Genomic DNA, 24,699 nt, shown 5'->3' with positions numbered 1-24,699 from the left:
GCGTCTTAAATATCCATTAAATAAGGTCCAGCTTATAAGCATAAATATTCTTAGAGAAAATTTTTTCAAACATCTGATTCTTAATCCTTAAATGAAGTGACATATTTATTACATGAAAAAAATAATAGAGTGAGTAATTATTCTTTTAAACAATTCGTTTTCTCAAAACGATTTTTTTTTCAATAAGCAGTTTTTATTTAGCACTGAGTTCATTTTTTTTACAAGTTAGGATTAATTTACATAAATCATTTTACGAAATCTCAAAAGCAATAGCTTAATTAATTTACTTCTGCCCAAAGGTGTAAATCTTAAATCCCCGTGAGGAGATAGCTGTCTCGTGTCATCTTCAGTTTTTACTATTCTGGATTATATCCTATCCTCCCACTCGCCAATTAAATTCAGAAAGATCAAAAAATTCCTTAGGGGATTTACTGTTGTTCAATTATTCTTCTCACTAATAGAATTTACTTCAGGAATATGCTTCAAAGGTATTTTTGTAAGCACACTTTTATTTTCTTAAAGATTCAGTTTACCTAAGGTAATTTTCATATTTTAGACTTTTTCATTATTTTCAAACTTAATTCTAATGCAGTCCATTGTACTAGTAATCTAATTTTAAAATTACTAATATAGCAGTTTATCTGTGAATAGCAATTAAACATTTATACTTTAAATGTGCGTTGATCCACTATAAATGTCATTTCATTTTTCAAATGGTTACCACCAAATATAACAGCCCTGTATTACATTTAAAGAAATTAAATAATGAAGAATCTGCATAAGTGTACGTATGTTACATCGTACTGTACACGATTATCTATCTAATTTTGTATAACGTACGTTTCCACTTGAATATGCCAGGCATTGATTTTCGAACGTTCTGTGAAAAAGATTTGGGAAAAATAATTTGATATAATGGCTTACATTTGTGATTTTCAAGTCTTTCTCTTCAGGGAATGTGGAAAATAATCTCGAATTTAACACAATTGTGTCTGTTATTGAAAAATACCACCGAGAATGATTTTTTTTCCCATATCGCCGCTTGTCTTTGCCAATATCTGTAATTCTGCTGTGCTTTATAACTTTTTATTATTTATTTATGTCTGAAAATTCGTTCTCGAAATACAATCTCACATTTCAGCGAGTTCAGAACTGTATATTTTGAAAGTAAACCTATAGAGATTTTAGGTATTTTTTGGAAGCAGGTGGCCTAAAAAATAAGAAACGCCTTCGCCGGTACTCGAACCACGGATCTCTAGAATATGCGCCGAGTATGCTGACTACCACACCAGGAATACATGCTAAGAAAGCGGGAGAAATACCTTATATACTCCCCTTTTTACAGGACGACTGAGGTTTTTAAGAGACACAATCGCCAAATCCTGGGTATGGAGAATCATAATCCACCACCCTTTTAGTTCGGGCGCCACTGTAGAGGTATCAGGGATTTTTTGGAAGAAGGAGACTTGAAAAATGAGCAACGCCTTCCCCGGGAATCGAACCACCGACCTGTGGAATACTCGCTTAGCGTGCAGACCACCCCACTACGAAGGCATGTAAGAAATGCGGGAGGACTACCTTATAACCCTTTTTTTAGCGCAAAGGGCGTTAGCCCAGAAGGGCTATTAATTTCGTTTTGGCATTTTGCGTTGAAAACTTTAATTATCGGTTCACTTTTCAAACTGTTGCCACAAAATATTACAGCCGTGTATTATATTTAAATAAATTAAATAATGAAGAATATGCATAAATGTATGCATATTTCTCATATTGTAATAAAATGACGGTACCTAGAGCCAACAAATTTTAAACAACGTACGCTTCCACCCGAGTATGGGCATCTGGATGTCCAAATTTGGAATTTAGAATTAATTTTATTACCTATTTCACCTTTGTTTGTAAAACTTTTACAATTTTTTTTGGAAAACTCAACAATTTCAAAGCGAGCAATAGCAACACTGTAAGGAAAAAAAATTATCTCCAGCCAGCGAGACTGTGTATTGGAAATTCTAAAGATATGCTCATTTGAAAATTATTTTGCGATATTGCTGTTGAACTGAATTTTATGGTTTAAGTGCGAAGAACATTATATTTAATAAATAAATGTAACCCACAAAATGTTACAGAAACGTCCCTTTGGACGTAATGCAAATTCTGAAGGTTTTTTAGGTTCTTTTTTTTGTCTAAGACAATGAAATGTTAGGAAGACTGACAGATATTCGCTGGGAAGAAAACTCATTTTTGAATCGTATTTATAATTTTATTGCTAACTTATAAATTTACTTTAAAGCTTTTGTACAGTACGTTAAATCTAAAAATGTCAAACTTTAATCTGAAGTAATTATTTTCTAACAACCAGTAGTTTTAAAATAAAATCAAAACTCTCAACAAATTTACAATATCCAGCCTGAACACAGAACTGGAGAAAGTCGAAACCCATGAGGCATGCAAACTAACCACCATTAGATAAGAGCTAATGATATATCCGCTTTCAAAATTCGCTTAACCAATAATTAAACACTACAACTGATCCCAGTGAAAGCTGTGGCTTGCGTCCCCTCTGCTGAACCTTTAACTTAATTTAACCCGGACCTACCACTGGCGAAACTGTTGTGATAGATGCTGGTGATAATGTTGATCTATAGCGTTGGCTTGACTGGCTGTCTCTGTCTGAAGCCGAAGCCATTTGGTTGGCACGTGTTGCCAGGTAGCATGAAGGACGGAACAAAATCGCTTTTAATTAACTAATTAATTGTAGCTGAATCCCCTTGAAATCAGAAGCCATCTTTGTTTACGTAGTGGGAGAGATCTCAAGAGTGAATTAAGTGAATTTAGCACCAGGATTATTTAGATTATCTAAGCAAAATCTTAAAGTGAACTTAAGTGGAACAGTAGAAAATGTAAAAGGCACGGGATCACAAGCAAATGCTTATCTAAGCATTTTAAATTATTTACTAAATCTAAGCATTTTAAATTATTTACTAAATCTAAGCATTTTAAATTATTTACACAGATTGCTTGAAAATCTAAAATAACTGCCCTTTAGCATTAAGGTAAAAGGTGCATTTTTGCAACTTTTTTCAAATAATATAAACGAAAATAAGTGATAATGAAATATAGAAGTTTTATCCCATAACGAATCTTGTCTATATTGCTATAAGCATTCTGTAACTAGTTTAATTTTGGAATTCCGTTCACACAAATAAAGATATATAGACAGTTTATTGATTTATAAGTTTGAAAATTTTAGTGATTTGTAGAAATGTTTGTTAATTAGTCCTTTCTGCTACAGTTTGTGTGAAGGAAATGCTATCCTTTAAAATTTCATTCACTTCTAAATTCATTTCTAAATTGCAGAAGAATATCGGACGCGATAGCTAGGAGTGATGACATCACGTGTTAGTTCGATCATCATACCAGAGTTATTAGATTTTCTTCTATGAAGAAGAACCTTGACGAAGCCTCTTATTTCTCGACTGATTGTGCAGACAACTAAGCTACAAAAGCGCACAGGTTTGGTATGGTTTATTTAATTACGGCAAAGCACTCGGGCTGTCTGTCTCAGGGGAAAGATGCCTTAGTGGAAGATTTTTTAAAAGAAACTGGCTCGTATCCATGTTACACACGAGGAAAACCACGAAAACGCCCATGCAGCCAGCCCGCTCACGTGATTTCGAACCTTGGACAGAACTACCAGTGTTTAGCGATTTTTACCCCTTGGTGGCTGGTAAGGCCTCAAAGGCGCACAGGAGAAATATTTCTCCTTTTTCACCAACTAACCATATAACCATAGTAACAATTAAAACAAAAAATTTCAACTTGTAACAATAAATAATAAAAATAATTATATTTCGAATATATTCTACGTAGGTATCTTAGATAAAGTGCCAATTTAAGTAAGAGATAATATCTGGTGAAAAATAAATATAAACGATTTAAACATTCGTATAAAAAATATTTATGTATTTTATCAAGTCAATAAATGCAGAATCTCTAGTTAAAAGAATTCTAGTTGAACAAAAATATTGACCGCTTTAATATATGTTACAAATAAACATAAGTAAGCGGATAACATTTCTATAAATAAAAGATACCGTTTAAATGCAAAAGCTCAAAATGGGTAATTTTAAATTAATTTGCAAAACTTTTTAAATTCGTGTCTTTTTGTTGGCTTTCTATTTTAATCACATTTATTTACTTGTAAAGATATGGGCTGTAGCTTCAAGGACTTTCCTACTTGATAAAATCATAATGATGTTATACAATGAGCTGTTAAAACGAAATAAGAGATATTTTATATTTAAGGATGAATTTCGAAATTTCGGTCTTGACCATATGATCAGTTAATAGATGAAGTATAGCTTTGCAGGCATGAAGCTTAGTGCACTTTTTATGAATCTGACAAATAAGTTCCTCAATCTACATTTTAGGAAACTTCAAATTTTCACATCATTTTGTTGAATTTCAGAAATTATACGTCATGGTAAGCATATATTTCATGCTATATCACGCATACATCACACTATTTTTGTTTTAAAATGAGTAAAAGGAACCCACACTTTTTTATCTAACAGACACTTCCTTTATTACAAGAAGAACTTTTGTTCACTTTAAATTAAATTAATTGCCTTTTGATGTTCCAATTTGATCAAAACGAAAGAGAAATAAGCAAAAGTGAAACATGAAATTAGCAAGGCGACGTACTTGTCCTTGGCGTAAATTTAGGCAAGATCTTATTTGATTTAGGGAAAAACAGGTACATCTTCCGCTTTGTCAACAGCAAACAAATCTGTAAGATTGAAAAACAGCTGCTCCAACAGTCATATTTGTATCCTACGGAAGTAAAGCAAACGAGAAGGTAGCGCCATCTGTCAGCAAAAATAGTAACGAAATTAGAAAATTAATTTAATAGAATTTGAAAAACTTTAGAACGGAATATACAGAATTTTTGCCTACAGATGGCGGTATCTTTTCTTTCGTTTTACTACTGTAAGGTTTAAATACAACCATTGCGCCCGTCTTCCAGATATATTTGCTCCTGATGAAGAATGACCTATAGCTATTTGCTTCGAAATCACTTGAGATCTTAACTAAATCTACGTCAGACACACGGTTATTGCTTTGCTATTTCCACTTTGAGTTTGATGCGCATATACGAAATGTAATATGATGAATTTATATATATCTAAAACGTAACGCAATAGATTTTTTTGACTTAAACGGTTTTAGCTTATGAGAAATCTGATCAAAGGCTAAAACAGTTTAAATCAAAATCTTAAAGTGTTTTCTGATTTGACACTTAAGCAGAAACTTAAAAAACTAAGCAATAGAGTCTGCGGGTTATATTTCGTTGAAAGCTTTCACCGTATCTTTCCAGTTGCATATATATTCTATGCAGCAACTACCGAACGTTTTCCAGTGTGGATATATTTAACATTTTTTTTTTTTTCAAAGCCAGAATAGTTTGATTTCTTCTTGCAGTTCCCTGAAGACACGCAAGAAGCAGATTCGTTTTCATGACGTCGTCTCATGAGATTCCAATTCTTTATCGATTTGTGTACTTTCGACCCCTCAGAGTCTCACGTGGAGAGCTATACATCCAGTTGCATGTTATAAGGACGAAACTAACTTGTATATTTAGGCTGAAAGGCATATGAATCTGTATTCTCTAGACCTTCAGTTTTTTACTTGTTTTGTGTACCGTATATATCATTGTCACTCAAACCTATCACATAAGATTAAATCAAATTCGAAATTCACATTCTTGTATAAATATTTGTAATTTATAGGGCATATTGAGCACTTATACTTACTGGAATGTATATCTATTATAGTATACATAATATAAATACCCTTTTTTATTAAGAGAATTTGATTTATTCTTTACTCTTAACAATATAAATCTTATATATTATTTGATAAAAGACAGAAATTTACTTGCAAAGAAACGACTGAAAGTTACCAAAAAATTATTCTAACTTGATTAGCCGATCCCTCAAGGTAAGTTTTAAATGACATCAGAAACTGCGAATTTTGATATTAAATATACAGGTAAATTTTTGTTGTACGGGATTCAAAATTCTTAGAATTTTATTCTTTCATAACGAAGATAAAACTTTCCCAACAAAAGTATAGGGGCCGGGAAACCGCATTAAAATTTACATTTGGTTATTTGGCGAAAATAATTTCTTTTTCAGTTTGGCTTTACCAAAATATGAATATTTTCGTCATTTGAAACACTTCCGTTACTGGAAGTATATGACCATGACCAAAGATTGCCAAAATTAAGATTGGGTGAGAATTTATAACCCATAGAAAACCGAAGCCTTCGCTAACCTGTATGCTTAACTAAATGCTCGTCCTCATCCATTAATTGTCCCGTCCGTTTACTCCCCTCCTCGTTCATTAACTAACACACAAAGAGATGTCAAGTTTTCAAATGACATCATTTCTACTTCCTGGCAAAGAAGCTTCCATTTAGAATATTCCGTTTTCCTTTTAGGACAAGTTGTCCGCAGTAGACTGATACAATACATTGGAGGAAACTGCTACTGCATATCTTAAGAGGAGGGAAGAAAACAACATATCAATCCCTGGATTTTACCTGCGGTCTTGATCGTTTGAATGAAAGGACATCCCTGGAGTTTTGGTCTTCAAAGAGTTAAGCAGGGTAATTTGGATGGTATATATATAATATATACCTATATATATATATACTCCTATATACAGTAGGGGACTTGGATATATTTAGTCCCGTAATTTCAAAATTGTGTTACAGGAAAAAATGATCTAACGCATTATACACAAGGAATGATCGTTCTTATCAGGCCAACATGCCCATAGCTCTAAACACGAAAAAGTTATCCCCTCTTCTCAAGAAACTACCTTATATATCTCCCTGTGTTTACTTGCGCTGAAATCCCAGGGCGGAGGAGATTCTTTCACTCATACCTAACAAAGTGTCCATTTCCTGACCCTGATGAAATGACATTTTTCACCTTTTTGTCCACTGGAGCTGCAACCGGAGAACTTCGAGGCTGCAACCAGAAACGTTAACAAACGCACAGGATTTCACCACGGATATGAAAGTATTGCACTCTGAAAACTCATTCTAGGCAAAGAACTTTTATGCCACTTTATCTCAGCATGAAGATGCAGTTAACAAAACTGTCCTTTAAGTATCACAAATCATTATTTTCACGCATATCAAATAATTTCTTTATAGACAATGTACTTTTCGATCATAGTTGAACGCAATAATGTTTATGTACACGGGTTTTAAAAGTACGTCGTAAGTATCTTAGACAGGGAAGCAAAGCAGCGCAGAAATGTTTACATTGCTAAAGTTAGGAAAAAGTATGATGTAATTGCTCGCGAAGCAGTACTAATGCTACGTGGGCGCACAAGTACAACTAAGCTATGATTAGTTAATTTTAGATTTTTGCTCAGTTTTACAGGCAGGGTTATGCAACATGTAAAGATCTCGAATTTGGGGGAAACGATGAACTTAGGAGCAAATCATGAACATCTAGAATAATCAATTTTGAGGTTGCCAATCATTTTTTAGAGTAGCCATCGTATATTATTATTTCTTACCTTACACATATATATACTCTTTGGTACATCCGACTGCAATGAAGAGAAAGGTGCACAACCAGATGTTTTAACAGTCTCATATATAAAACTGCAAAGTTCTATGGTAAATCATGTTTGAATTATGGGAGATACATACATACATATATACGTACAAGACGTCACGTAAAAGTCCCTTTTGAATTTATTTTAAATGCATTTTACTATCTATTTTGGCAAGAAAAATACTTTACTCTGTGCGTAAGTTTAGAACTCACGCAAAAAATAGTCCAAGTGCATTCAGGAATGGTTATTCCTTTGAAATATAATAGAAATATTTCGTGATTACAAGTAAAAACAGAACAGGACTATAGATCATTAATGCTTGACATTTTTGAAAGCATGCATATAAAATGAACTTCATAAGCCTGAAGCAATCAAAGAAAGGAAAACGCAATGTATAACAAATATCATTTATACTTCAAATATGTCACTGCTACTGCAAGGATATTAATTTAAGTTCAGTCGATGTCAGTATTTATGTCAATGCACATTCTGTTTGCATTTTAGTTATAAAACTTATACACTATATAAATTTCTGTTATCCTTATATCGATTAGCTCTGTATTACAAACAGTAATTAACTTGGCATATTATGCTTTCTCTACACACAACAAAGCATTATCAGTTTGATATTTCAAAGCCAGCTAGCTACATACAGTGTAAGGAAAAGTACTTAATGTTATGCAATATATGCAACTGTCTCAAATGAGTTTAATTTAGTATATTTACTACAGACTAATTCCTACAGATTAATTAGTAGTGAAACTGTTACTGCTGTTGATTAATTCCAAGATATTTAAATATGGCTTGTAAGTCATATATAGATATATATGAGATACATAGATTATAATATATAAGAGAATTTATCTCGTTTATTTAAATTACATTTTTAAAATAACTGATTAACAGTACAATGCTATGTAGAGAGAATTTTAATCTCATCTACCTGAAAGATCCAGAACGAGTTCTAAATTCTTAACTCACTGTGTTCTAGATTGTAATTTCATGGAAAATGACGTGTATTATCAGGTATTTAAAATTTTTTTCAACGGCTTCAATTTTTTTTTTATCATTTAAATTGTATTTATATTATGAACAAGATTTTTGACAGTTCACTAGGAGGTAGGGAATACAAATTTTCTATCTACAATTCTATTTTTTCTATTCTATTCAATCGTTTACGCAAGTATTCACAAAATCGCCTTTGAATCGTAATTTCTACAATCGGTTACAGCCGAAAACATCGCGGCAAAAACATCGCAGACGAAAACGTCGCGGAGAAAACAACGCAAGGCGAGAACATCGTGCTACAAAACATCGTGGGAGAAAACATCGCAAAGAGAAAACATCGCAGTTCTAAAACATCGTGGTACAAAACATCGTCGTCGAAAATAAAGCGGTTCAAAAACTTCGCAATTTAAAAACATCGTCGTCGAAAACATCGTGGTAAAAAATAAAGTATCTACAAATCATCGCATGACGATAACATCGCAGACATGCTTTAATAACTGTAAATGGATATTCCCATAATGATTCGTGAGCACAAGATGGAAAGAAGGATAATTTTTACTTTCACATTTTTTATTAATTAATACATTTTTGCTGAGAAAATAAAAAGGAAACTTAAGCATAGGAAATTAATGCAACTTATAGCACTTAATAGAATTTTAAACCGACATAGTTAACTAACAAAGGCCATTAATAAATCATTTTTATAAAGTTATTACTGGTAATTTTTCATGAAAAGTATAATCTATAAGTTGCATTTAATTTTCTATGCTTAAGTTTCCTTCTTACTTTTTCAGCAAAAATTTAATTGTTAATAAAAAAATGTGAAAGTAAAAATTATCCTTCTTTACACCTTTTGCTCACAAATCATTATGGGAATATCCATTTATAATTATTAAAACCTGAAAAAAAGCATGTCTGCGATGTTATCGTCATGCGATGATTTATAGATACTTTATTTTTTATCACGATATTTTCGGCGACGATGTTTTTAAACTGCGAAGTTTTTGAACCGCTTTATTTTCGACGACGATGTTTTATACCACGATGTTTTAAAACTGCGATGTTTTCTCTTTGCGATGTTTTCTCCCACGATGTTTTGTAGCACGACGTTTTCGCCTTGCGTTGTTTTCTCCGCGACGTTTTCGTCCGCGATGTTTTTGCCGCGATGTTATCGGCGGACACCTCTAAAATCATGTTGTAGAGACATTAGGTATTTTATTAAAGTAGGAAAGATGAAGAATGAACAATGCCCTCCCCGGGACTCGAACCACGGACCTCTCGAATTCGCGTCGACCCTGCTGACTACTACACTACGAAGGCATGCTAAGAAGGCGGGAGAAATACCTTACATACTCTCCCTTTCAAAGGGCGTCTGGGGATTTAGGAAACCCAATCTCCAAATCCTGGTGGTGAAGAATCATCATTCACCACCTTTCGGGTTCGAGCGCCGCTGTAGAGACATTATGTTATTTGGAAGCAACAGAGATGAAAAACGAACAATGACCTCGCCGGAAACCACGTATCTCTCGAATTCGCATCGAGCGTGTTGACCACTACACTATGAAGGCATGCTAAGATGGCGAGAGAAATACCTTATAAGCTGACTGATACATAACAATAGTAATAGTTCTATCGTTTAATGAATTTTTTAACTCATTCTGCATATTTAATATTACATGGAAATATAATCCACAACCAAATTGAAGATTCTATTAAAATTTTAAGTATAGAGTTTTAACTAAAAGAAAAAACAGGTTTCATTCTCTTAATAAGTACATTGATTATTAAGTATTTTGGGTCATCTAAAAATTTCTAAGCGTATTAAGAAAGCATATTAATCATACGAAGCCTATTTTTGGTAATCGACCTACTATTCCTTACTTATTATTAATGGAGATAATTTCAAAAACGGCTGAAATTTGGTAAATATGTTCTGACCATTACCAAAACTCCCGCATAAATTCAGTCTTTTAAATGCATTACTTAAAAGATTCTAAAGAATAATTTCGAAACAAAGCGGTTTCAAAGTATAATGCTGAATTCAAGAGAATGTGCATTGCGATTATATTATGACATCAGGGGTCACACGTTCTCTTAGTTTAAGGTAAAACCAAATATAATTATCAAGTTGCATGCCGTGCGAATGCTATTCTCGAACGAGAAAGGCCTTCTTAATTAAGTAATTAATTACGGAAGAGAGCATTTTAACTATCTGTGTCGGTTTCGCGTGTTATCTTCACTTCTGTGGTTCGCGAGTATGAGCTTCGATATTCAACCATATCGTATCACAGATAAAGACGTCTGAAATGCTAAGATTACGTTTAAACCATGTTTACCAACTACATATGTTGCTCGTTTGGTTACATATGTGTTTCGTGTTCTTGTGATGGGATTGCAACTGCAATGCATTACTGGATAAAAAATTGCACGTAAACAAGCAATAAGCAGAAGAGAAATTTATAGCACGACACTCTAAAAAAGAAACATTGAAAGGTTAATGATGTTACCTATCTAAAATGTCGTGATAGGAATGATTTTCTCCAGGTCAATTTACGGAAGCTATTTAAAAAAAAAAAAAAAAAAAAAAAAAAAAAAAAGACATTTATTTGTTTTTAAATGACAAAATTTCCAGTAATTTCTTTTCATGTTTCCCATTTCATACTGAAATCCGTAAATAGGAGATGTTCACATTCAATTAAATATATCACGCATATAAAAATAAAAGTTGGTTTTATATTACACAGAACGAGTTAGAAATAAAATTCCTTCCGCCCCCCTTTATTTATTAGTCCAAAGGGATTTGAATCACGAAGGACTATTAGTTTCGTTTTGGCATTTTGCGTCGGACGAATAAATGTCGGTTCACTTTTCAAACTGTTGCCACAAAATGTTAGAGTCCTGCATTATATTTGAAGAAATTAAATAATGAAAAATCTGCATAAATGTATGTATATTTCTCGTATCGTGATAAAATAACGGTACATAGAGTCATCGAATTTTGAATAACGTAATCCTCCAACGAATATGAGCATGTGGAAGACCCAATTTGAAATTTGAAATTTGTTTTATGATCGATTTCCTATTTTTTTAAAACTTTGACGAATTTTTGATTAACAAACTCAAGGATTTCAAAGCGAGCAATGGCAACGTTGTGCAGAAAAAACATTTTTATCTCTGTATCGGAAATTCTAAAGATATGCTCGTTTTAAAACTATTTTGCGATATTGCTGTTGCACTGGATCTTATGGTTTAAGTGCGAGGAACATGATATTTAATAAAGAAAGGTAACACACAAAATGTTAAAAAACGCCCCTTTGGACGTAATTTAAAATCTGAAACATTTCAGATTTTTTTTTTTTTTTTTTTTTTTGTTCAAACTTGAAAATATTTCAGTTGGTTACTGGAATTTTACCTTAGTAAATATTTAAAGATTATTAACGTTTATATTTAGTTACGCTTTCAACGAAGATTTCTATTTCTTGCAATACCTGATGAAATGAAAGAGTTACTGCAAAATTCTCATAAATGGTATAATTATGTCTTTTTATAATAATTTGACTTGGCGCTGAGGTGTCTTCACATATTTTGAATAAGGGAATTACAAGGTCAATGTACATTATCCAGAAATATTTACATGTTATTTGTTATAATATTGTTACGAATTTAGTATTTAAAAAGCTAATGTTAGTTCAAGTATAAATTAAATGGTTTTATTTCTCGCGCAGTGCAGCGCGTGACGAATATTAAAAGAAAGCTAAGCCGGAAAATTGAAAATACAAGAGCGCGTGCATTAAATAAATAAATATCTCTTTTTGATTTCGAGAAAGTACTGGAAAATTCTAGCGCGTGATTTTAAAATCTTATAAAAGGAGGAAAACATCTCAGTTTGTAGCAGTTGCTTAGTTTGTTGTTGCTTAGAAAACTGCTCTTGTTGATTGTAGCGAATTCGTGGATTAGCGTTCTTTAGCTGTTTTGAATTACGTTCTATTGGATATTTGAGTAGTTAAAAGATAACTACTGTGAGATATTGTAATTCTGCATGATAATTTGAGAAAATTTAAGCATTTTTGTTGTGATAATAATAAATTTTTGTTCATTTTTCATCGGACTTGTGCATTCATTTCATAACGAACCCGTACGCACGCAACAATATTATATTATAACATTACACTGTTTTGATAAATATCTGAATCTTTCTGTTAGGAAAAGTTAAAATTTAATTATATTTATTTATGAAAATTACAATTAATTTAATTCTTTGAGTTAATAATTTATTTTATTAATAATTTGTTTTCTGAATTTCGGCCGGAAATACCAATCTTTCAATGATATTTTGGTTTACTAAATTTAATCAGAAAATTCGTAATCTGTGGGGAAAGAGCCAAATAAGACATGCGAGGCGAAAATTTTCTGCCGCCTCATTCCGTTTTTCCAAATCGAATATTCTAGAAGTCCTTTTTTTTTTTTTTTTTTTTTTTTTTTTTTTTTTTCTGTATTCAGGTACTAGGGGGAATTGGAGTACGTGAGGTAAAGGTCAAGGGTTAATAGGTTTGGCGAGAGAAGGTCAACAGGTCTTGGCGTAAGAAGTGTCCAATTTGGCTACTGGTCCTGACTGGCTGCGCTTGCGCAGATAGACTGATTTAAACGATCTGGCGAAAAGTGGAAATTTATTCCTTAAGGATGTGCGAAATTATAGATTTTGTGCTAGCCTGTTTTGTGCAATCTTGTGTAGGATTTTCGAACAGTCTTCAAGATAGTAGCTTGTTCTTCGACTTAAGGGGATATAGCTGCAATTAGGCTTCTGAGCAAGCGTTCTTTTGTGATTTCGGGAAGCCGGACTTGTTTAAGCGATCTTCTGAAATGATGATACTTGGAGTGTGATAAGAAAGAATCGTTGAATTTTGTGATGTCAGGAAGTTTTCGTGATTTTGAAAGAACGTGTAAGTGCGACTTCATTTTAAGCTCGGCGGCCGGAGTCAGGAGGTGATCTTTTTTCACTATGAAGAGACTCTTGGAGTCTTCCATTCTGGTCCTTTGGAAGAGCTCATTTTATTTCTTGCTTTGAATTAGGTCTTTTTCGTTTAGTGGATTTGCTTTTCTTCGGAAATACTTAGAGACCTTTGGTTATGATTTTCGAAGAATATGGTTTACTATTATTTGTGAGCCACTTATTTTAGATTTTCTCGCTGTGAATTGCAAAGTGAATGCTGAGAACTGCGAAGGCAATGCTGTGAACTGCGAAGTTAGTGTTGCGAAATGCGAACTCATGACGCAGCATGTCTTCTTCGATTGCTATTTAACTAGGCGATCCCTTAAGTTCCAGAAGCATGACTTCACCAGCCATGAGATCGAAGAAGCCGAGTTCCGCGCCGAGAACAGTTAACTGCCCAATCTTAAAGCATCGGCAACGGGAGGCGTAATGGCAGACCGCACATTGAGTTGAACAGTGTTAAGCGAATTTCGCTTACTGCGCATGCTTGATGGTGTACCTTTGGCGCGGGGAGAAATATTGGCGACTAGGCAATCCTACGCTAGCTTATTCGTGATCTCCATGGCTGTCGAGTCTGTTCGAGTGATGTTTACAACTGCAATATTGTGGAGCTTTGCTTGTTAGTTATTTTAATTGCACTTGCTTATTTTTCTAATATATGTTCATTTTATTTGTCAATAGCATTGCATTCAATATTTGTTAACATATGTTCGTAATAATTCGTTATTTAGATGTAATTTGTTTACATGTTATAATTCAGTAATTGTAAACTGGAGTTTCTCGCTTAGTTTGTTAACGTATATTTGCGCTTTTATTTTCTCATTTCAAAGAATTTAATAACTAGCATTAAGGAATTGTAAAATTTCTTCAGTGTTATTTGCAAGCACTTTATTATATTCCTCAGTGTTTCTTTATATATGTACGAATAGAACTTATGGTAAATCCTGAATTGTTTTTATTGCTTGAAAGTATAATGAATAAATTTTCAACTAATATATCCTAAATTTCAGTCTTTTTCTGAAAGAAAATTTGTACAGTTCCAAAGGAATGTGCATAATTTCATAAATATTATATCTTACACTTTGAATGCAAACACTGCTTCACATTACTTCGCAATAATTTCAGCTTTCTAGTTGTTTGAGCAGTACAGCAAAAAATAGTATTTTAACACAGTAATTAATTTACATTTACATTATACTCTACGAAGATTTAAACGCCAGATTTGTTTGCAATCAGATGGCGGTACATCTACCATATACCGTATTTATCTTCTTTTCAAATCGCGCCAACATAGTAATTAAGCCAAATTGTTTTCTGGGCATGCGCAGTATGCGACATTCGTTTAACACAGTTCAACTCAATGTGCGGTCTGCCATTACGCCAACGGGAGTGTGAGACCTTCAATCGATAATTCTTGTAATAGACGTTTGGACCTCCATTAAGACCTTCTGGACCTCCAAATAACACATTAAAAGAATGTGTTATTTGATGAAATAACACATTAAAAGAATGTGTTATTTGATGTGGGCTATACCGTAACCATGTTCTTCATTTTTTTATCTGGAATGAGTGTCAACCGGGTCTAAAGCTCCGGCCTTGGATTGCCCTGTTGGTTAAGTAAAATTTTCTTTTTCTTTTATTCATGTCTAGGATTTAAATGGATTTTCCTTGGCTCATCACGATTGTGTAAAAGGATCTGAGAAAGATTTAGAAAATGATCTACTAAAATAGAAATCGAACTACTGTCAGCAGAAATTGCTCGTTACAAAATATTTTAATGTGTAAATTAATTTCATCATTACGCTTCGGAAGTATGCGATACAATCTAACTATTTCTACAATTTTTACGAAATTTTATGTACCGAAATACGGATTTGGTATACATAGATATATGCCTAGTTTGTATTATATATATATAACATTTTCTCGCTTTTAATTGAATGCTAAGTTATAAATGCTCTTGCAAAAACAAAATATATGGAATAAAATATTTCGAAGTTTTACTTAGGAAATGCAACGTGGTGCTACTTAGAAACTGTTAATGCATTTTTGGCCTTCTGTTCTCCAAAGACTATTATGAAACGCCGTTAGCATTAGAACGTAGATTGCAAGAATGTTTTAAACATTTTGTTATCTTTTGCTGCATAAATTACTTCAAATAACATGAAGCGAAAAATTGAAGCATGTTATTAAAATTATTAAACCTGTATTAGAACTGAATAATTTACTTCATATTTAATATGCAGGAGGTTTGCATTTCATGTTTCATTAATAATGATTCTTAAACCTTTCTTTAAATTAAGTATCTCGGAAAGTTATTTTCAGTTTTCAATTAAGAACTGCCGAGTTAAGTATAGAGATGTTATGGGAACCAACATGTGAATCCATTAAAAGCTGTGAACTGCTGAATATTGACCCGCTTTTAAAACTTCGGGAACAGTTTTATTACAGAAGACTGCAAATTTAGAATCCGAAATAATATAAGGAAACTTTCGTTGAAAATTAGTATTAAAAAATAATACTCAGAATCAAATGTTGAACAGTGTGAATAAATGTGTAATAATAATGTGAACAGTGTGAATAATGTGTAATAATCCATTCTTGTTTTGCCTATAATGTTTGGTTTAATCTTCAAAGTTAGTCTTACATTTAAAAGTCTGAATTAACATTTGATTAGATCTGCTAATGATCTATAAAATTCTGATGCGGACACCGCATTACCTATTAAATTATACTCATCTTTTGCTGCATTTCATTTAAACTTATTTCCTCCAATTTCATTTGAGATATAGTATTTCTCATTTAATTAATTCAGTTCTCACCTCGCGACAAGGCAAAAATTCATAAAAACTCAAAACCATTTCATTAAAAATTGAAAACGTAGAAAAGCTAAAAACACCAAATACAGTTAAATAAAGTTAATTCAATTTAAAGAAAACACTTTTTACATGTAAAATTAGAGTTTATACGGAAAAGCAATCAATTCGGTTAGAGGGCAAAAAGGTAGATTTTTCTGTGCACAAAACTGAAAATTTACTTTTAGTTCCACTCAGAAGAAAGACAATTAATATGCATAAAAGGACTTAATTCACTAGTCTTCTAAGTTTCAAATTTAAGAAATATGGCACTTAATTTAGGTTGAGACGCACTTAATGAACGTTTAAATTATTTATAATTTTACAACTATTGCATGCATTATTAATTAAAGGTTTAACCGGGACATAAGAACTAAAGCTTTAACCGGGACATAAGAACAACATAAATGTATAATTTTTAAAGCAAAAAATGGACAGTTTAAATACATATAAGGAAAATAAAAACTGAGCTCACCGGGCCGAGTAAGAGAATGGGTATATAACATATATATATATGTATATTTATATACTTTTGGTGCGACCGATTGCAATCAAAAAGGGAAGTACACAGCTAAATGTTACAGCAGTCCTATATGTAAACTTTCAACTTCCTGAGGCTATTCGGTTTGGAGTTACGCCAGATACATACATATATGGTTATAGACGTCACGAAAAAATATATTCTGAATCCATTTTAAATCCATTTGCGAGCCGTTTTCGGAAAAAAGAGTCCTTTTTTCTGTCCTTACGTACAGAGTTTATGCAAAAACAGTGTCTAATTGCATTCGATAGTGGTTAAAATGAATATTTTGCTTGAAATATGATACCCGAAATTTTTCGCGATTCAATATTTTCTTTACTTCGTACAAGGAAGTGAAAATGGTAAAATCCTACTGCAGTATTCCAGCGTAGATGTTTATTTAAATGCACCACATAGGATAAAAAGCGAATATTTAAATATGTTATGGTGTTTTTTTGAAATACCCAAATTTACCAAAAGGTCCCTACTAATTGACCATAACAAATTAAATAAAAACTCAATTCAACAATAAGATACTAATACCAATAAAAATTTTCATTTTTGCGTTGTGTTTATTCCGGATTAAACCTTAAAATCAATTTGAGTAAAAGACTGGTAAAAATCATGAACACACAAAATAAATTTAACCATTGAATGATCAAGAAAAACTTATTTATTTAACTATTAAAGCAAATTATGTATATATCCATTAGTAAAAAAAATCAAAATATATTTAACAAAAGTTGTACTATTGTTTTTACACATCCAACATTTCTGATTAATTATTTTTTTAACATCCTTGTAATTACTATTAAATTTAATATTGCAAAATCGGGTAAAAATACCAAAAAAATAAACTATAAATTTAAGAACAGTACCCTCCCCGGGGAGCAAAATAATAATAAAAAAAATAAATTTAACAAATTACACTTTCCACTTCACACCGAATTGATCAATATAAAAATTACATTGCATAATATTGCACTCAATACCATCATTTAAATACTATTATTGCACATATAATTTTTGTTATCTATTTCTTTTTCTTTTGATTAATTAAATATGGTTTACCGGATAAAGATATGTAGTGACACCTTTACACTTCTACAAACAGGTTCGTCCTGAGAGGAGCAAGAATGCTCTAATACAGGCACTATTACAAATCATTTTCACCTATGAGTAATACAAACAAAAATTCAATTAAATAATTTCCTGAAGAACTTCTTTCTCTCGACTATTAAGTTAAGTTGCAATAATTTTAATAAGGCTATAATTCTTTATTAAATTTAATTAAGGTTCATCAAATTAAATTAATTCAATCTCTCTCCTTTTTTTTAATTGCAGAAATCTATAATACTTAACTAACCAAGAATTAAACAAAAAAAAAAAAAAACTTATCTGTAATTGAGTAGCAGGTAAGACAACCCAAAAAAATGTCCATTGAAGCTCATGAGAAATGCTGGCAGCCTGTTGAATGAAAAAAAAAAAAATGTTCGTCGAATGTATGGAGTCATTACGATAGCCTAGAGTTTCTGGTAGATATTACAGTTCCGGATGTGGAGATACGAGGAGAATTATGATGAACTAATGAGGATCAAAAACGGCCAAATCAGTGAATCAGTCTCGGATTGGAGATACGAGGAGATCAAGAGGAACTAATCTTCAGACAACTTCGGACATCTTCAGCGGGAAACGACGAGTCAACTTCTTAAGAGGTCCCAAAAGCAACGGTGGTAATTTTTAAGCTCCATTTCAGAGTATAGCGGCAATCAGACGGTTGAGAACTGGGAGCACTCATCATTTTTCATAGATCGTTTTCGGCTTTAAATTTTTTCTTGAAATACACAAACACACACGAAAGAAAATAAATTGAAGAAGGAATTTTGAATTATTGAAGAAGATATAGTTGCCAATACCTGCGGCCCGCGCTCAAGGCGCTTAGCCAAGGGGCCCGGTGGTCCAGCGGGAGTTAGATCCATTTTTTCGGCGGAAATAGCTGTTGCCTCGGACCGCATCAGAAAGCAATTCAATGGGCAAACGAAGTGTCAAAAAAGTGTATTCGTCCCACAAAACAACCCGTTAAAAGGGAGGACGCCGGACTGCCAAGTTGGCACAACTCCCTCCTCGCCAAAAATTAAAACAGTTGCAACTACAGCATTCCTTCATGTTAGCGAACCCGCCAAATCCACCACTTTGAAACCCCAACGGAAATTCTAAGTCGCCAAGCCGCGGCACAAAATAACCCCGCCTCGTGGAAGGGGAGACTTGGAATTTCAACAACCCTGTAAGCAGTCCCAACGAAAGAACGTGAAAACTCGAAAAAAGCGACAATTTTACCGGAAAAGGGCATTTCTTCCCCCACAAGAGAAATCACAATGCAAACGGAAAAAATCTACTAATTAAAGCTCATAACTGAAATGCAATGAAGGTTAGAAAAACGAAAGTTATGTCAAATTAAAGAGCTAATTTTTCTGCAACTAATGATATTAAATACTAAGAAATCAAATTAATTTTTAACATGAAAAACTGAGTTTATTACATGAAAAGTTCACCTAAATCCATTGTCTGATCGTACAAGATTGAAGACGCAGTTCGCGTAAACTCGAATAGCCGAAATAGATTACACTAGAATTAATAATCCAAATAAAAGAATATAACCACTTGTTGTGTAGCTCAAATTTTGAATAATTACAAATTAAAATTTTGATTTTTATGAATCACTTAATTAAATTAAATTCGCTACATAACATCGCTACACAACACATATTTAAGTTTTTCGTAAAAAATGATTTTCATATGTTCTTATCCGAGGTAAAATTAGCCACCCATTAAATAGCAACTCAAGTTGATTGTACTTTTGAAATAGATAAATTAACCTATTACTTGTCGAATACAGTTATATTTAGAAATGTCATTATTCCATACGACTTTGTTTCGAAATGGGATTTCGCGTCTTTTCGCTATAAACAGAGCATCATTTTTTAAAGTGTTGCCAACAAATATTATCTGCCTGTATTATTTTTAAAGAAATTAAATAATAAAGAATCTGCATGCACGTATGTGCCTCACATTGGGAAAACTTTCTCGGTACCTAGAGCCATGCAATTTTGTATAACATAATCCTCCACCCTAGCATGTGTACTTAGAAGTGGGACCCGAATTTTGAATTTCAAACTAATTTTATTATTTTCTATTTCAAACATTTTAAAGCATGAATGTATTTTTATTAATAAACTCAACGATTTAAACAGCAGTTGCAACACTGTTTGAAATAAAACATTTCTATCTCGAAAGCACGATATTGCCATTCGGGAAAATTTTAAGATCATTATATTTCAGTTTTAACTAACGAATTCGGCTTATGAAAGCAATAAAAAAGTTTAAATAAGCCAAAAAAAAGTTTTTATTTCCGTGAAAAAAAAAAAAAAAATTGTCTTCCAGACTAAAGGTACTTTCAAATTTAATCTGGGACGTTTTTGCGTAATAAACTAAGCGACTTAAAAACAATAGACAGGGTTCTTAAAAACACCTTTTTCTATATTTGAATGTAATTGATTTAAACATGTATTACAATCATTCGATATCGGATTAGAAATCATCAACATATGTACCAAAATACACGAGTTTATATGCTGTTTCTAAATAAATAATTTGCCATTTTCCTGTTGAATTGAATTGAATTTTATGAGGCACAAATGCAAAGAACATAATATTTAATAAATAACATTAAGTCATGAAAGTTAATAATAAAAAGATAAAAATGCTGTTCGTTTTCTTACGAAGAAAACTGAATATTAATAATATAGTGAGAACACAATTTTCTCACTGATGGATTTAATCGTCATTCATTTAGTCGTAAGTTGAATAGTCATTGAATAGTTGCACACCGGAATAAATTCTCGCAGAACTGTTTTTTTTTTTCCTCCTTTCTGTCGACGACGGCAAGTGGGAGAGTAGGGGCTTCGGCCACGCTCTTCCTGTAATGGACTGTAGAAGGACGTAACTGACTCTTGAAGAAAGCATGAGGTGCAGAGGACTAGAAAAGAGTAAAGTCTGCATATTCTTAAATTTTCCGGAGCCTTATTCTTCTGCAACAAAATTCTGCATTCCATCCTGGTTTTATTCTTCTGCAGCATTTGTGTATTCCATAGTGGTAACTAGAGTTCGTGGCGCGCATGTTAGTGAGCTGCGAGTAACTGAGGTATATTCAATGCTGGAATATGACAGACGGTGTATAAATCAGCTCAACGGATCTGTTTTACAAAAATAAAAGACCTCACGTAAACAGTATAACATCCAGAATGCAAGTGTTTCCTGTGAGAAACGGTGAGTGATGTCGACAGATAATCAAATGTATTGGACGTCCCTTAAACACTAAGCAAGTTTTGTTAAACTACCTAAATTAACATTCGTTTCATTTTTATTGTTTCATATTAAAAGAACTTAAATCAGTAGTGTCTGAAAAGTTTATTTACAAAAGTAATAAATCTATCTCTCTTTTTGCTAAAGCAGAGCATTTTGAACCAGTCTCACTCTCTCTCTCTTTCTTTCATGTTTTTTTGTTGAATATTATTCTGAGTGTTTGCATAAAACGTAAACATAACAAAATTAAATGGATTATATGATACATGTTCTCTATTGGGCAGATTTACAGGAAACAATTTAACTGCGGTTTTCTCTAATTTAAATAAAAAATTCCTTCTTTTTCAATATATCTGTTGTATTGCTTTGGACAAAAATATGCATATTACAACAGCGAAATAGCCTTTATTGTTTTAGGAGATTTCTTGTTATATATATATATATATATATATATGTGTGTGTGTGTGTGTGTGTGTGTGTGATGTACCAGTTTTAGTCGTAGCTTAAATTATCAGGCGAAAATCAGATATCCAGTAGTAAATAAAAATAATTACTAATAACTTTTTGTATGAAGTTTACTGCATCGTGACATTTAAGAAAAAAAACCTCCGATATTCTTTTGCGAGTCCTTTTATAGCCTCTGGAAAGGCAGAGCTTCAAAGAAATGTCGTCAACCTCGCCAGCCAATCCAGTTCGCTTTAAATATCTCCAGAACATTCTAAAACTGTACGTGTAGAAATGGCGGAAAAAACAACTTGACTACGGGGCTGTGGATTTAATTCCACGTACTTTCAAATAAGAGAACGTCGCCATTAAAAATGAAAAGAACATACAATTAGAATTTAAGTGTAATTTTGAGTATGGAATTTTATTATTACATATATATAGAATCTTGTTCTTTTAACAGATTTTCAATAGAAAAATTTGCACACCTATAAGGTTTTTATCTCCTTCTTCCAGCATACCTCCATGGTGTAAATGGTAGCAAACTCGGCATGTATTCGATAGGTGCAGGTTGAGTCCCAGTGAGGCCATTGCTCAGTTTTTTAAATTTTCTGCTTAACAAATTTTCATAATTGCTCTATATTGGCACCCGAACAAAAAGGTAATGGACAATAATTCGTCACCGCCAAGATTATATCAATCGGTCCCCTAATCCCCAGTCGACCTTTATAAGGCTGAATATATAAGGTTACTACTATCGGCCGGAAGATAGGCAATCTAACCGTCTCAAGAACGGTCTTATGTTTGTAACGGGTACCACCCGGTCCAATCGCAAACAAAGGTAACTAAAGGTAATCTAAACTAAACATAATCATATGTAATTAAACTAATCAGCCGAGTATTAATGCAAAAACTAGAATATATGAAAAAGGACATTACAGCACAAAAAACATATAAAAACAAACACGAAAGGCATAAACATAAACCTAAGTGACTCTACACATCAAAATAAACAAAAACCTGTTTTACGCAGCACTTTTGTTTAAACTTAAGCATTTACGTAGAAATTTGTCTTAAAACACAATGCTTATATTTGTATGATAAGATTATCATAACAAAACGGACAGTGCAAAATGAAAATGTTAAAGCAAACCCAGATATCAAATGCATATTTCAAACACTTTTAATTAGCATACTTTAATTAATTGCGACAAACTCATTTGACGTCATTGATAATATTTTAAAAGTTTACTTGAGTCATATTTGAAAACTTACCTAAGATTATACTTTATACATATATAAATGCAATAGAAGATGTTTCAGGGGAATGAAAGTATTTTAGCTTTGCATTTTTATTCGCAGGAAAATACTTTAATTACTGCAAACTAAATATTAAAGAAAAAGAAAGAAAAAGAAAATAATAAATACGATGAAGACAAAAATGATTATAAATAGGTTACTTACAATTATGCAGCTTTAGTTTTCATATTTGGTGTTTACAGTAATTGTACATTATTCTCTGTAATTCGCAAAACACCGGTTCCATTTTTAGTCCAAAGGAACTTTGTCCCTGAGGGACTATAGATTTTGCTTTGCGATTTTGATTCGAATCACTCAGAATGTCCGTTTCACTTTTCAAACTGTTGCCACCAATTATTATCGCCCTGTGTTATATTTAAAGAAATAAAATAATGATTAATTTGCATAAATGTATGTATGTTTCTCGCATTGTGATAAAACAACGATACCTAGAAGCATCAATTTTGAATAACGTAAATTCCTCCTACGAATATGGGAATCTGGATGCCCAAATGTGAAATTTAGAATTTGCTTTATTATTGTAAAACTTTAACGAATTTTTGATTAAGAAACTCAAGGATTTCAAAGCGAGCAATGGCAACGTTGTACAGAAAAAGCATTTTTATCTCCAGCACGCGAAACTGTGTATCCGAAATTCTAAAGATATGCTCAAGTTAAAATTAGTTTGTGATATTGTTCTTGAACTGAATATTATGGTTTAAGCGCGAAGAAGATGATATTTACTAAATAAAGGTAGCACACAAAATTTTAAGGAAACCCATACACCTTAAAACCCGTAAGATCTTCGAATATGTGACTGTTGCAAGATTTGGGATAACTTGTTTATTTTAAAAGGAATTACTTCCAGCGTTTTACAGCTGACTGCATAATATAGCTGCTTTCTAAAATAGTAATTAGAAAGTTTGTGTTGCCACAAATATTTTATAATTTAATCCGATTTGTGACAAAAGTTTTCGTCATGTTTCCACCTTGCGCGCACAGATTAAAACATTCTATTGCATAATTTAATTCCATATTTAATATATAGCTTTTATAACATTTGGAAACTACTGTGAACCTAAAATTTTAAAAATGTCATGTTAAATTTTTATTTTATTTTGAGTTCAGTTTATAAAATGTATTTTATTAAAAAAATCTGTAATGTTTTCGTCCGTAAAATTTTTCAATATTAAAATATTCATCAGATTTTTGGTTCAGTTCGAAAATAGTGCCCATATAAAGAATTCCATCTAATTTCAAGTATCTACCATTAGCCATTTTTAAAATATCATGCGCGCAAGGTGGAAACAGGACGAAAATTTTTTTCACGAAGCGGATTAAATTATAAAAATATTTGTGGCAACACAAACTTTCTGGTTACTAGTTTCCAAGGCAGCTATATTATGTAGTCAGCTGTAAAAGGTTGGAAGTAATTGCTTTTAAAATAAATAAAGTATCCCAATTCTTGCAACAGTCGCATATTCGAAGATCATAAGGGGTTTAATGTGTATGACCCCCCATTAAAAAAAACGCTTCTTTAGACGTAATTTAAAATCTGAAACCTTTCAAATTTACTTTTTTTA

The sequence above is a fragment of the Stegodyphus dumicola genome, chromosome 1, assembly GCF_044657685.1.
Source record: "Stegodyphus dumicola isolate Sdum_Otavi_A_Nest chromosome 1, ASM4465768v1".
NCBI classification, from domain to species: domain Eukaryota; kingdom Metazoa; phylum Arthropoda; class Arachnida; order Araneae; family Eresidae; genus Stegodyphus; species Stegodyphus dumicola.
This window is presented reverse-complemented; position numbering follows the sequence as displayed.